We start from the raw sequence: 13,116 nt of genomic DNA on the forward strand, positions 1-13,116 counted from the left end.
GCTGTCCCCTGCCAGCAGCAAGGCCTCTGGCACAGGGCTGCCACACACAGCAACTGTAGCTAAACAAAAGAAATAAATAAACTATTTTAGATGTGAGGTTATCACAGCCTCTTATCAGCTCTGTTGGCTTGAATAGCAATGGAGACAATGAGACTAGTTCTAAAGAGACCAGTTCAGGAGAAACTGGAAGTACAAAGGAGAAAAAGTTCATCCTGTATTCTGACACCAGTGTCCACTAAGAACAGGTCTTGTGGTTCTTTTCTTCCCACACAGACACAGGGTTGGCCTTTTAGCCCTGATTTTCACGTTTTCCATGTGAAGAGTAAGATGAGAGCAGAACAGACACTCCGTCCCTGCTGTGTGTTCCACACTAAGGGACAACTCCCCATCCACTTCAGGGCTGCACTGGATGATCCTTCTGGGTCCCTTGCAGCTCAGAATATTCTGTGATTCTGTGAGAAACTCCCTTCTTTCAATGAGCCAGAAGCATGCAGGGACTATGCAAGGAAAGAGAGCAGGACCATGTGTCCCATGCCTCTGTTCAATATTAACTAAAACCAAACCAACCAAACAAACAAACAAGACCCCCACAAACAAATAAAAAACTCAAACAAAAAACACCCAAACAAACAAAACCACCCTATCCTGCCCTCAAAAAAACCAAAACAACCCACCCTCCCCACAAGAAACAAAAAAACCCAAACCTCTACCCTACAAAGAGTTTTTTGACTATGTAGCATATAAATAAATGCAAAAATCTAAGAAGGCAGAGTAAAGGATGCCAAACTATAACTTTGTTTAGCTAATTGCTCCCTCTAGAAGAGAAAGAGCTGCCCAGCTATCCATGCAGAAACATTTACTTTTCATTTGAACCTTCTAAATATGGATTCAAATCCCTAAGGCAGCTCAGCTGGTGTGCACTCACACTTATCAATGTCTCTTATAATTCATGTAAATATAAGAATATATTAAAGAATATTGTTTAGAAGGGGAATCATTATGGTATGGAGGTAAAAATCAGCTGAAACAGGGGTCAGATACTGCAGCCATGATTTTAAAAAACAAAATATTTTTTACATCTTCCACATAAATAGTACCTGCAATAAGATTTGTGGTGTTTTCTAGCAAATAGAGGATTTAAGATCTTAAAATATCCATCAGCCACTCAACTAGAAACTAATGGCTTGCAAAACACTACCCTGGTGTAAGTAAAATGAAATCTTTAGGTTCATTTGGAGGAGATCTAAATGTCAAAACTCCATTCTGGCTTGTTACAGGGACTAATGCAGACTTAACACCAAGCAACAAAGTAATCATCGCTTGGAGAATTCAGCAGCCAGGCTCTCAGCACCTGCTGTTTTGCAAAAAATATATCAGTAACCACAACTATACCCCACCCAACACAGTGCCATGGGCATCATGGCTCTTTGAACTGTCTCACCATCTGTGCCCACTGAATTCTCCTTCATTTCATCTGGATCCTTCCAGCAAATTCAGCCTGTACAAAGGATGAGGGCAAGCAGGCTGGCTGGGAAACAAAAAACAAAAATCTCCAAAATGCAACAACTACACTCCAAACTGTTGTATGGCTTGAACTGGAACTCAGGAAAGCAAATTCTTAATGTGGGGGAGAAAAACCCCATCATTGTGGATATGAGACTTGAAGAGTCATCAAACTCAGTCCCTTCCTCTTACAAGCAGTGTTTTCATACATTTGCTGTGTTAGAAGTGTTAAATTCCACATCAGCTGTAATTCCCCATCCACCTCATGCTGCTGATCCAAAGCAGCCCATGAGTATAACAGGAGTGTAAAAGTGCTTGTTCACATGCAAACTGTGTCTTTTAGGTTAAATAAAAGTGGGGTTTTGCAGCAAAACTCCCTTCTTGCTCCCTGATGCATTTCAGTTACTGTGTTATCCACATCCTACTTGGACACTATTTTCTTAGACTATAAATAATTAGCCCTTCCTTCTCTCCTTCCCACCCTTCCCAATAGCATTGAGCCTGGATTAATTATGCATACACCCACTGCTGATGTTTATAAAGCAACTCCTGCCAAACTGATCACCAATTTTGAAATGCTCTCACATTCAGAGGGGCTAGAGATGCACATCTCAGCTGATCAGAGGTGTTACACAGGAATAACTACAGAGTGGGATGTCTCCTTCCCTTAGGTCATCACCCATCAGTCCAGTAAAGGGAAGAGGAAATGATTATGTGTGTACAAAGATCCCTCCATTTCCCAGCATAAATTCTTGACCTCTGGACCAGCTCTTCACACTTCACCAGCCCCTCATTTCCACCTTCTTCTGCAAAGATTATATCCATCTCTATCAATGGCCCACTTTGGAAATCACCAGTATCCTTTACACCTGCTATTTCATATCCTTTAATACGACTGTGACATAAATTGCATTTTACTCTGTTTTTTTTTTAACCAGAGAGACATTTTAACAAAAAATTACTTTGGGAGTGTGTGTGTGAGTAGCAGTTTTGGTTTGGTTTAGAAATGCGTGCCTTCCCACTTGTTTTGCATGTGTGCAATAAATGAGTTCAATAAATGCTGCTTAATTACAGCTTTGGTAGCTCAGCAGCTCTGACCCAGATCAATGGGCAGCCCACCTGGGCGAGACTGCACATAATCCACTCGGGGTAGTTACAGGAGACACTCCAGTGGCTGCTCTGTGACTCCTCCTCGTGTCAGCCACAGTTGCACCCATGGATTTTCAATATGACATTTCTCCTGTAGGTAACAGCACTGCCCAGCTGATGGATCATAGCAGCACTGACAATGTGGCCCTGGAACAGATATTATGCAAACATTGATCAGAGACAGTCCCTGCTGCAAAGTGACTGAGAATGGAGAGCTGACTTTGACCTTCTCACTGGTCCTGATGTCAGCATCGTTACTAGTGGCATAATTATGAGGAAAACACTCTAATTTACTTGTATTGCATGTTTTCCCTTTTAGTCATTAATTTTGCTACAGTAGCTGGCTTATCACAAGAGAAGAGCCATTCCCCCCTTTCTCACAATGCTGCCATCCCATTCTCTGCCATGTTTACTTTGCTCCATTGCTACTACAGACCCCTTGGGGAAACAAAGCTCCTCTCTGGCAGGGATTTACACAGTCCAGCTGTCTGTAGGTGCCAGATGCACTGCACTGCCCTCACTCATTCTGGACTCACTTGCTCAGGGCCTGCTGTTAATAGGACTCAGTCCCTGCAGAGGCTACTCACTGAAAAGCTGGACTTGATGATCCTTGGGGGTCCCTTCCAACTCATATTATTCTGTGATTCTGGGATGTGTGGCCACACCAGAAAGGATGAACCCCCTGATCCCTGAATAGCAGCAGTGCTGGAGAAACCTACCCTGGGATCATCCCACTGTGCTGTGCGCTGGGTGACCTAGACAAGATGGTCCTGCTCCAAAGGGTTCACACACTGCCTCAGTGGCAAAGATAACTAGCTCTTGCTGTCACAAGGCTGCAGACATTTTAGCAATTTCCTCCCAGAGGCCTGCTATAAACAAAGTGTGTGTAAAATGTAACAGCCAGCAGTGTATTTGGCCTGATTTCTGTGATTAGACAGCACACCTCATCAGGAAACAGAAGCAAGAAAACAGACTTCTGGTGGCAACATATCAATGTACACAAACAGGTGTTTGATCAGCCTTGACACACTCTGCCCACAGACTTATTACTAAATGCATTAATTATCCCTGATCCCGAGGCAGCTGTTCACTGAGAACATCACATAATGATTTTGTTAGTGAGCTGGCTATTACACTTCAGCACTCCTTCTCTCTATTCCACACCTTATCCAAATCAACTGAGCTGGAGATGGGGGATAACAACTTTTCAATAGGAAGAAATAAACCAGGACTGTAACCAAGCTGAAAAATTATTTGGAGTTATACACCATTCAAAGAAAAAGAAAAGGATAAGTCATATGTTAAATGAACTCATTTCCATCTGGCCATGGGCCATTTTCAGAAGCTTTTAAGGCAGAATCACTTTAAATTCTCCTGCGAGCTTCTGGCTTTTTCATCCCTGCTACAGTTATTATTTTAGTCATTCATGGAAGAACCCCCTGCCTTGCTCATGGTTTTCTTCTTGTTGTTTCTTGCCACACTGAAGTCTTTTTTATGACGTATTTTGGATGCTGTATTTTACTGAACAGCATGGTAGACTATCAGGGCTTGACTGATTTTCTACATGTAAAAGGAGAAGACAATGAGTTCCAAGGAGAAGAGGTGCAAGAGCAGATTCCCCTTGTTCTGATTTCCATTCACACTACATTTGCTGCTGCTCAGCCCAGCTGCATCAGCTCCTTTAATCAGAGAGCATGTAGAATGATTCTATAAAACTGGTCAGACTTGCTGCCTAGTCTATAGAATCAAGCTGGTACTGTTTCGTGTGTGCACGCTGGAGTAATTAAAGAATTTATACAAGGATTCAATTAGTTTGCATTCACACACTGGCTCTGTTCCAGGCTCCACTTAAAGGACTTTGCAAGTCCTTTAATTGCCTTCACAGTTACATGCTCCACTCTTTACCTTCCTGCCAACTCAATGAACATCTTTATATTCCAGAATACCTCCCATTAAAATGGACATGCTCAACTCCATATACATCACAATCCCAATCTCAACTGACACTTGCAACAAACCAAATAATTGTTACATAGGGAATGAAAAGATTTATTTAGTTTCCATGAAGTTTTTAAAAAAGCAACTTCCTTCTTCCCTTTTCTTAAAAAATGCATTTTTCCCTTCTGAATATTAATGGTTAGCAATGGGAATAATCACCAGGTACACTTTAGGTAAATATTCCCTGAAAACTGCTGTTTCACACCCCTGAGAAGAATAAAAATCTGCATAATTATGTCTCTTGCTTATAAACACACCTCTGGATTTATTGCTGAAAGATCAATAATACATGAAGCACATCAGGCTGCTTTATCTCATTTAGACTGCCGTGGCATCCTCCCAGGAGCATCCTCTTTAAATTGAAGGCAGGTCAGTAGTTGTTCCATCACCTTTTGCCCATATTTTTAAAAAGGCAAAACAGCGGCTGAACAGCAACTCATTTCACTATGACAAGTCCACTGCTTTGCAGCCCTTTGTTTCCAGGACAGATGCAGCTGGATGAGCTGTGTTTTAAGGGACTCCTGCAATGACTTTGACATTTTCATCAACCCCAGTGGCAACAGATCTATGGTAGGCCCCTTCCCTGCCAGAGAGAAGCTTGATAATTACTGCCCCTTTCCATTACTCCTGGGAATCTCTTGAGCTCGGCCATGACAAAGGGCTGTTGAGTTTCTTACTGCTCCTGCCAGCCTTGTTCTCAGTCTCTGAACCCAGCAAAAGGAGTTTTGCTCTGTGTGCACAGTCTGGTGGGAGCTCTTGGCCATGAAGCACCAGTAGGCAAGGTGGCCACATGAGGAACAGCTGTCTCTAAAGGAGAGGCTCCAATAATCTGCATTTCTAAGGCTCCCTGTGGGACACATCCTAAATCACTTAACTGTACCCCCATTTCATACACCTTCAAGGGAATGTTTTTAAGAGAAGGAGTCATTACCTCCTACATTTACAGCATGAGCACATCAGAACCTGAGGAGAGTTATTACCTTGTGGCAATGCATAAACTAAATACTCTCCATAAAAATAATGAGAAACACAGGCAGTGCATCCAAAGCCCTGTCCCTGTGCCACCCCATCCCACTGTGGAGCAAGGGCACAGTGATCCCAAGAGAATCCAGGCAGAGGTGGGTGAATCTGCTGTAGTGGTTACAAGGAAAAAGATTTTCATGTCCAATTAATCCAAATGAATTATGTAAAATATGATAAAGATGGAGGAAAAAATGTAGATGCAGTCCATTATTAGACTAATGAGTAATCAATCACCACCCATTTTTGAAATATCATGCTTAAAACATCACAGTTTCAAATGAAAATAGCATCTTTTTAGAAAGCCATGGAATTACCTAGCCTGGCAAAAGTACAGAGCCACACTGATTACACTTTCAAAGTGTGGTGGTGCATTTTTAACAATTATGAGCATCCAGAGTGGGGGAAAACAGTGATCAAGGGTTTTTAACAGGCACTTTTAACAGGCCAGGATTTTCCCATCTGCTTTTTTCCTATCTTTGTCCTTTCATAGTTTTGAGTTCTGCATTGTGATCAAAGTTGCAGAGCATCAATTATACTTCAAATCAACTGAAAACCCAGAGCTCATGAAACTGGGGTTTTCACTCCCAGTGGATTTTTTTTACAGCTTTGAATAGCCAGGAACTGGTGAGACACCAGCTCTTGTGGGGGTGAGGAGAATCCAAGATATTGATGCAAAACCAATAATCTCAAAGCTTCACTGTTGGTTCCTACAGAAGATTCCTCCAACTTGGCAGCTGTCAATGAACAACTCCTGATTTTGCACTAAGTAGAACCAGGAGAAGCTGACCCAAGAAAGTAGCCATTGTTGCTTCCAGAGCATATGTGATGCCTCAGGTTTTAGCTTTGATATTTTTCAGATTCTGTGCTGCTTTAGTGTGTACTTCTGAGTTTCATATTAGGGGATGGTGAGCTCTCTTCACAGAGTAGGGAGACAAAACAATTCCTTCTCTAGCTGGGGACCAAGGACAAATGATTCAAATTTCAGAGCATAAACAATGGTGCAGTGAAGAGAGAAAAACAAGCAGGATGGGACTTCACCATCTAAAGCTGTAATTGCACAATTAACTCCAAGATGCAAATGGACCAGAACTTATAAAAGTGAGAGACCCTGTGACCAGTTGTCCATTTTGTGACCATTTTGGTTCATCTTGGGTGCAGCCCTGGCTGGGCTCTTGTGCTGCCCAAGGTGGATCCACTGAGGCCTTTTAATGAAGGGATTATTAAATGGATCCCTGCTTTATTCTTTAACTCTGGCCTCTGTTCTAGGTCATCCTTGACAAGGCATCATATGGAGACTCAGAACACTCCTTGTGTCCTCCAAAGGAGGAGCTCCACTAAAAGTAATCCATGGCAATGGCAGAACTTTGCTGCAGCAGAATTTCCAATTCTACTGACTTTCAAAAATAACCATGGATCACGGGTCTCTAGTTTGTGTACATGCACTCTGCAGGCTTTTCCCTTGCTGTGTGAAACCTGGGGAGTCTCTCCTCCCTTTGTCACATCAAGTAGCAGGAAGTGCCTGGTGGTGTGTTTGAGGAGCACAACACATGCTAGGATTGCAGAAACCCTTTGCATAAATTTACATAAGAAACCACTGCACTCCCTGCAGAGTTGCTGCTCACAGTAGTTGACATTGCACTTGAAACAGTGCTGCAAAGGGAGCAACAGCTTTTGCAGGGAGGTTTAAAATAATCAGTTTTGTTTTTCCTTTTCTAACCATCAAAGAAGGGTCTGAATGCTGGGAGCTGTGCAGTGAGAGGAGATGAATGATAATTGCCATTACTGGCTTTTCTCTGCATTTTTGAGGGATACCATGACTAAAGTAAAGTTAGGTGCCATCATTACCTGATTAGCCACTGCTGAGAGCAACAAGCATAAAAATTCCTGAGCTACACCATGTTTGTGCGCAAGGATTTTTTTGGCATTCAGTTCCAAATGTGAAAAACTGGGTACTATTCACTGTAGCAATGTTAAAACACAGATATAATACATATTTTATAAAGTTCATAAATTAGAGGCAAGAGATCTATTGCTGAAATGCAAAATTGTTCATTTTAAAACGCAGAAGATCTAAGTCACTGAAAAAAATGAATGTCAGTAAAGTACATGTGATTTTTTTAAAAAGAAACCACCAAAGAACACATAAAATCATGGAATCCTTTAGGTTGAAATAAACCTCTAAGATCATTGAGTCCAACATAATATTTGGCTCCTTAATGTGTCGTTGGGTATTTAGTAAGGGGAACTAAAAGCATAAAGAAAATTAGAAATGTATTCACACAAGCTTACCCAATTCTGAACTCAAATAAATGTATGAATCTCTCTCACAGTTTAAATGTATTTCAGGTGAAAGAATGATCAGTTCAACAAATCTCATCCCATTATTTTGAGAACAACTTAACAAAAAAACCAGCTAAATATCTATGGTGGGATGACACTGCTGTGTCCCAGCTGTCCCTCAAACCTACTCTATGATTCCCTGCCTCAGCTAGACAGGACGGAGAGAAACAGAACAAAAGTTTTGTGGGTTGGATTAAAGACAGGGTGATATCACTCACCAAGCACTATTATGGACAAAACAGACTTGACTGGGGAAAGGAATAATTTAATTTGTGTAGGAGACTGGAGGAATGGTTAACAGGCTCAAAACAACCAGGTAGGAAGTGGGGTGGAAACAGGATGACCTCTGTCTCTTTTTTTTCCTTCTTAAGATATACTGTAAACCTGACTGAAAAATTCCAGTCAATGCCTTCTTACCTGCCTTGTTGTGTCTGGTAAATTGAAGTTCCTGAAGTGCCTTATTCAGTCTGGATGTTGTTTTACATTTTGCCAAGTACCTTATTTTAACTTAATATTCTAAAGTTTGCAAGTCAAAGTTTGTTATTCAACTACCTGAGAATTTAGTTGTTTCTCCCATTCACTGCCCAGATTAAACCAAACCACCCTCTCCTGAGCCCACTGAGTGGGACAGGACATTCCATCCTCATGGACCTCACTGTCCCCATGGCCCTCAAAGCCCTCATGGTCGCCATTTCTCTAACAGCTCCCAAGCCCCCAAAGCCCTCATGGTCCTCATTGCTCTAACAGATCCCCCACAGCCCCCAAAGCCCTCATGGTCCCCATTGCTCTAACAGCTCCCACAGCCCCCAAAGCCCTCATGGTCCCCATTGCTCTAACAGCTCCCACAGCCCCCAAAGCCCTCATGGTCCCCATTGCTCTAACAGCCCCCCACAGCCTTCACTGCCCCCACAGACCCCACAGCCTCCAAAGCCCTCACGGTCACCATTGCTCTAACAGCTCCCACAGCCCCCAAAGCCCTCACGGCCCTCACAGCCCTCACGGTCCTCATTGCTCTAACAGCCCCCCACAGCCTTCACTGCCCCCACAGACCCCACAGCCCCCAAAGCCCTCACGGTCGCCATTGCTCTAACAGCTCCCACAGCCCCCAAAGCCCTCACAGCCCTCACGGTCCTCATTGCTCTAACAGCCCCCCACAGCCTTCACTGCCCGCCCAGCCCTCACAGCCCCCATAGCCCTCATGGTCCCCATTGCTCTAACAGCACCCACAGCTCTCACTGCCCCACAGCCCCCATGGCCTTCAGAGTCCCCATTGCTCTCACTGCCTTCACTGCCCCCACAGCCCCCAAAGCACCATTGCTCTCACTGCCCCCACAGACCCCACAGCGCCCAAAGCCCCCACAGTCTCCATTGCTCTCACTGCCCCCAGTGACCCCACAGCCCCCACATGCCTTCACTCCCGCCCTACCTGGTCCCCATTGCTCTAACAGCCCCGACAGCCTCCATTGCCCCCACAGACCCCACAGCCTCCACAGCCCTCAAAGCCCTCACAGTCCTCAAAACCCTAACAGCCCCCTCAGCTTTCATGGCCCCCAAAGACCCCACATGTCTCACAGCCCTCACAGCTCCCACACCCACGACAACCCTCAGAGCCCTCACAGAGCCCACAGCCCTCACAGCCCCCATGGCCCTCACTAACCTGAGAGTTCCACACACCCCACAGACCTCTGCAGGAGACCAGAGAAATGGCTGACTGGCTCAAAACCACCAGGATGGCCACTGCTCCTTCCCCCTGTCTTCTTGAGTCTTAGTCAACCTCTGGGTCACACTGAAATAGTGGTGGCTAACCTATGGCCTGTCCCAAATGGCAGCGACTGAGCCATGGCCTGCCCCGAAATGGCGGCAGGTGATCCAGAGCCTGCTGAGGGCTCTGACACAGCCATGACTGAGCCATGGCCTGCCCTGAAATGGCGGCCGCTGATTCAGAACCTGCTGAGGGCCCTGACATGGCCATGACTGAGCCATGGCCTGCCCTGAAATGGCGGCAGCTGGTCCAGAACCTGCTGAGGGCTCTGACACAGCCATGACTGAGCCATGGCCTGCCCTGAAATGGCGGCAGCTGGTCCAGAACCTGCTGAGGGCTCTGACACAGCCATGACTGAGCCATGGCCTGCCCTGAAATGGTGCTGTCTGCATGGCAAACCTTGCCCTGCAAACCCAACATAGCACCAAAACAATATGTATTCCTAGCCCTGATGGACTTCAACTGTGCCTTCTCAATTATTTTCAGATTAAATCAATCTGATATTCAAGTACTTTCTAACAACGATATTTATTCAACCACAGATTAATTGCATTATCATAACAGAGAAGCTTTTCCAAAGTAGGTCCTACTTTCATGCTTGCATAAATTCCTTTTAAATCCATCTTGATATTCTGCAAAGCCACATCCTTTGCACCACAGATCCAGCACTGTTCTAGGCACTCTGCTTCCCTTCAGGCATGATTTGAGAAGTGCAAAATGTATTCTTACCAAATACAAACCTCTGGTTTAAACTAATCCCATTTTTCTACCTTACCTTTAGCTTAAGCCCTTTTGAAGACAGCTTTGCACAAACATTGCTGGAAGAGCTGTTCCTTGTCCATAACCAAAGAAAATCCAATAGCACCTATATCAAGAGGTGGCTCTGCCTCACAACTCCCAGTCCAGGCAGTGACAGCAACAGCAGAGCAGGTAGAACTTCCACAATTTGCCAAAAATGTGACTGTCACATGAAAGAGAAACAGGGTAGAAGGTGGGGATGCTGTGCTGCCTTCTCATGTGTTTTAGAACATAATCTCCCATGAAATGCCACAAGGAGAGGCAGGTTGGACCATACTGCATATGGGAAGTTGAATTTTGAAGAATCCAGGTGGATCTTTGCATTCTGGTTTTGTTTGTTTTGCAAAAGGAGGGGTTTAAGAAACAGCTGGTAAAAAATGAATTATGCAGGGGTCTGGACCCATGGTGTACATCTGCCACAGGAAAGGCTGGCGTGCTGGGCCAGGAGATGCAATTTAGAAAAAATCCTTATTCCTTAGGATACACAAATTAATTCTTCTCCTCTAAGAAAGAAGGGCAAAGTTTTACACAGTGCTTGTGGTTCTGCATGCTAAACAGTACTTGCTTCATGTACTGTATACACAGAGGGTCACATTCACTGCAGAACACAGAAACAAGCAAACAAAATCACATTAAAGGAGATAATCTCTGTTTCATTTAGTTAGCAGCAAACAGACATAACAGTATGTTTATATTTGTAAATATAAAGTCCGAAAACATAAAAGAAAATACTCTATAGTCAATTATTATCAGTTTCTGCTGAGGGTCTTTCAAGGGCCAATCTGACCTAGAATATACAATTCTTTGAAGTTTTTTTTAAAGTCTTTAAAGTTACTCAAACCCAAGTTATGTCAAAGCCATCTAAACATGATGCCACATTTTTTCTTCCCTGTACAGGGCTGTACAGAGCTGTCTGAACCCAAATGTCAGTGCATTACTCCAAATTTTTATCATGAAGTGTTGAGGCAAAACTTAATCATGTGCAAATATTTACACGAGAGCAAAATCTGATTAAAAGCTTCAATTAGAAAAGCTCAATATTTAAGTATTTCATTTACTGCTGGTTCAAAACAAATTAATGAGACAGCGTAATGGCAGACACCTGCCTTGCTTCCTATCCCACATTCCTCATCTACACCATCATCATGTGGATTTCTTCCCAATATCCAGTCTAACCCTACTCTCTGTCAGTTTGAAGCCCTTCCCCCTTGTCCTGTCACTCCAAGCCTTTGTCTCCATCTTTCCTGTAGGCTCCCTTCAGGCACTGAATTTCTTGATGGGTACTGAATTAATTCCTTGATTGGTTTGAAGTACTCTCCTAGAGCCAGCCATGAAGAAGAGCAAAAGAAGGTCTTCTAAAATCTAACCTTCCCCAGTTTGTTTGGGTGAATTTTACAAGATAGTTTGGGCTTTACTGTGAGTCCCTGCATGGTGACATCAAAGAGCACCAGAAGGGGTTGTAAAAACAGAACTAAAAAACCAACTCTGTGCTAAATCATAGAATCACAGAATATCCTGGCTTGGAAGGGACCCACAAGGCAAATCAAAGTCCAACCCCTGGCCTGCACAGGACAGCCCCAAATCCCACCCTGTGCCTGAGAGGATTGTCCAAACAAAAGGGGGATGCAAACCCTGAGCATGGAGGAGAGAGGTCCTGAGGCAGAATGAGCTCATCTCACATCTCATAATGCAAAAGCTTGAAACAAAAGAAGGCAGATTTCCTTGAGCTGTGGTTATTTTTAGAGTTAGTAAACTTGACAGGACTGAGTTTAGAATCTTCAAACAGGTATATGTTTATTTATATATAATGTATTTATATATGTTAGAGAGAATAGAGAAAACAGGTAGTGCCATGTTTTCAAAGGCAACTTGTGCCTTGATGAAGCAAGCTGCAAGGCTAAGAGATTTTTAATGACTTTTTCCCCAGAAAAAATTATAACTGGGATTTTGATCCAAAAACAACCCAGTGAGACAAAACAAGCAGAGTGGAGGAACTGCATTTTGTGTGATTTTGGAGTGCAGAAACAAACTCCAGCAGCAGCCAGTGAATTTACTGACACTGAAGGTTTGTTTCTCAGTGCCCATCAGCTGCTGCATGTGGCTTTTCTCTGCCCTTGGCATATCGAGGTGTGTGACACCTATTACTGAGTTTTTCTTTGCAAATCATCTCTGATGAGAAACCTGAAATGGTGATGGGAAACTGAATGACACAAACAAGATGTGACATTTCAAAATCAATCCTGGATTTGTGGGCTTTTTAATCCCACTGAAGGGCCTTGGCTTTGAGACTGTCTCTTTTCTCAAGGACACAGGGATAGAGCAACTCAGGAGAGCCACTCCCTTCCAACCAATGCATCATGAATTTCCTTGGTCTTTAACACTTAAATAAATCTCTACAGTTTTCTCACAGTAAGATCCAGAAGAATATGTTTACTTCTAGGCTATCTGCTAGACATATTTATCAATACTTCTACATCGAGTATCAGAGCTGGAGAGCAAAAATATTCAAACTGATCAAAAGAAAGATGAACCTTTTCTATTCT

At 43.5% G+C, this 13,116-nt stretch overlaps 1 protein-coding gene across 2 annotated transcripts in view; it reads right to left on the minus strand.

Annotated features, from left to right (window-relative positions):
• SPAG16 (sperm associated antigen 16) overlaps window positions 1-13,116 on the minus strand; it is a 375,678-nt gene that overhangs the window by 105,561 nt on the left and 257,001 nt on the right. The gene's annotated exons all lie outside the window — the stretch shown is intronic.

This window comes from Ammospiza nelsoni, chromosome 7 (genome assembly GCF_027579445.1).
Source record: "Ammospiza nelsoni isolate bAmmNel1 chromosome 7, bAmmNel1.pri, whole genome shotgun sequence".
In the NCBI taxonomy this organism is placed as follows: Eukaryota; Metazoa; Chordata; class Aves; order Passeriformes; family Passerellidae; genus Ammospiza; species Ammospiza nelsoni.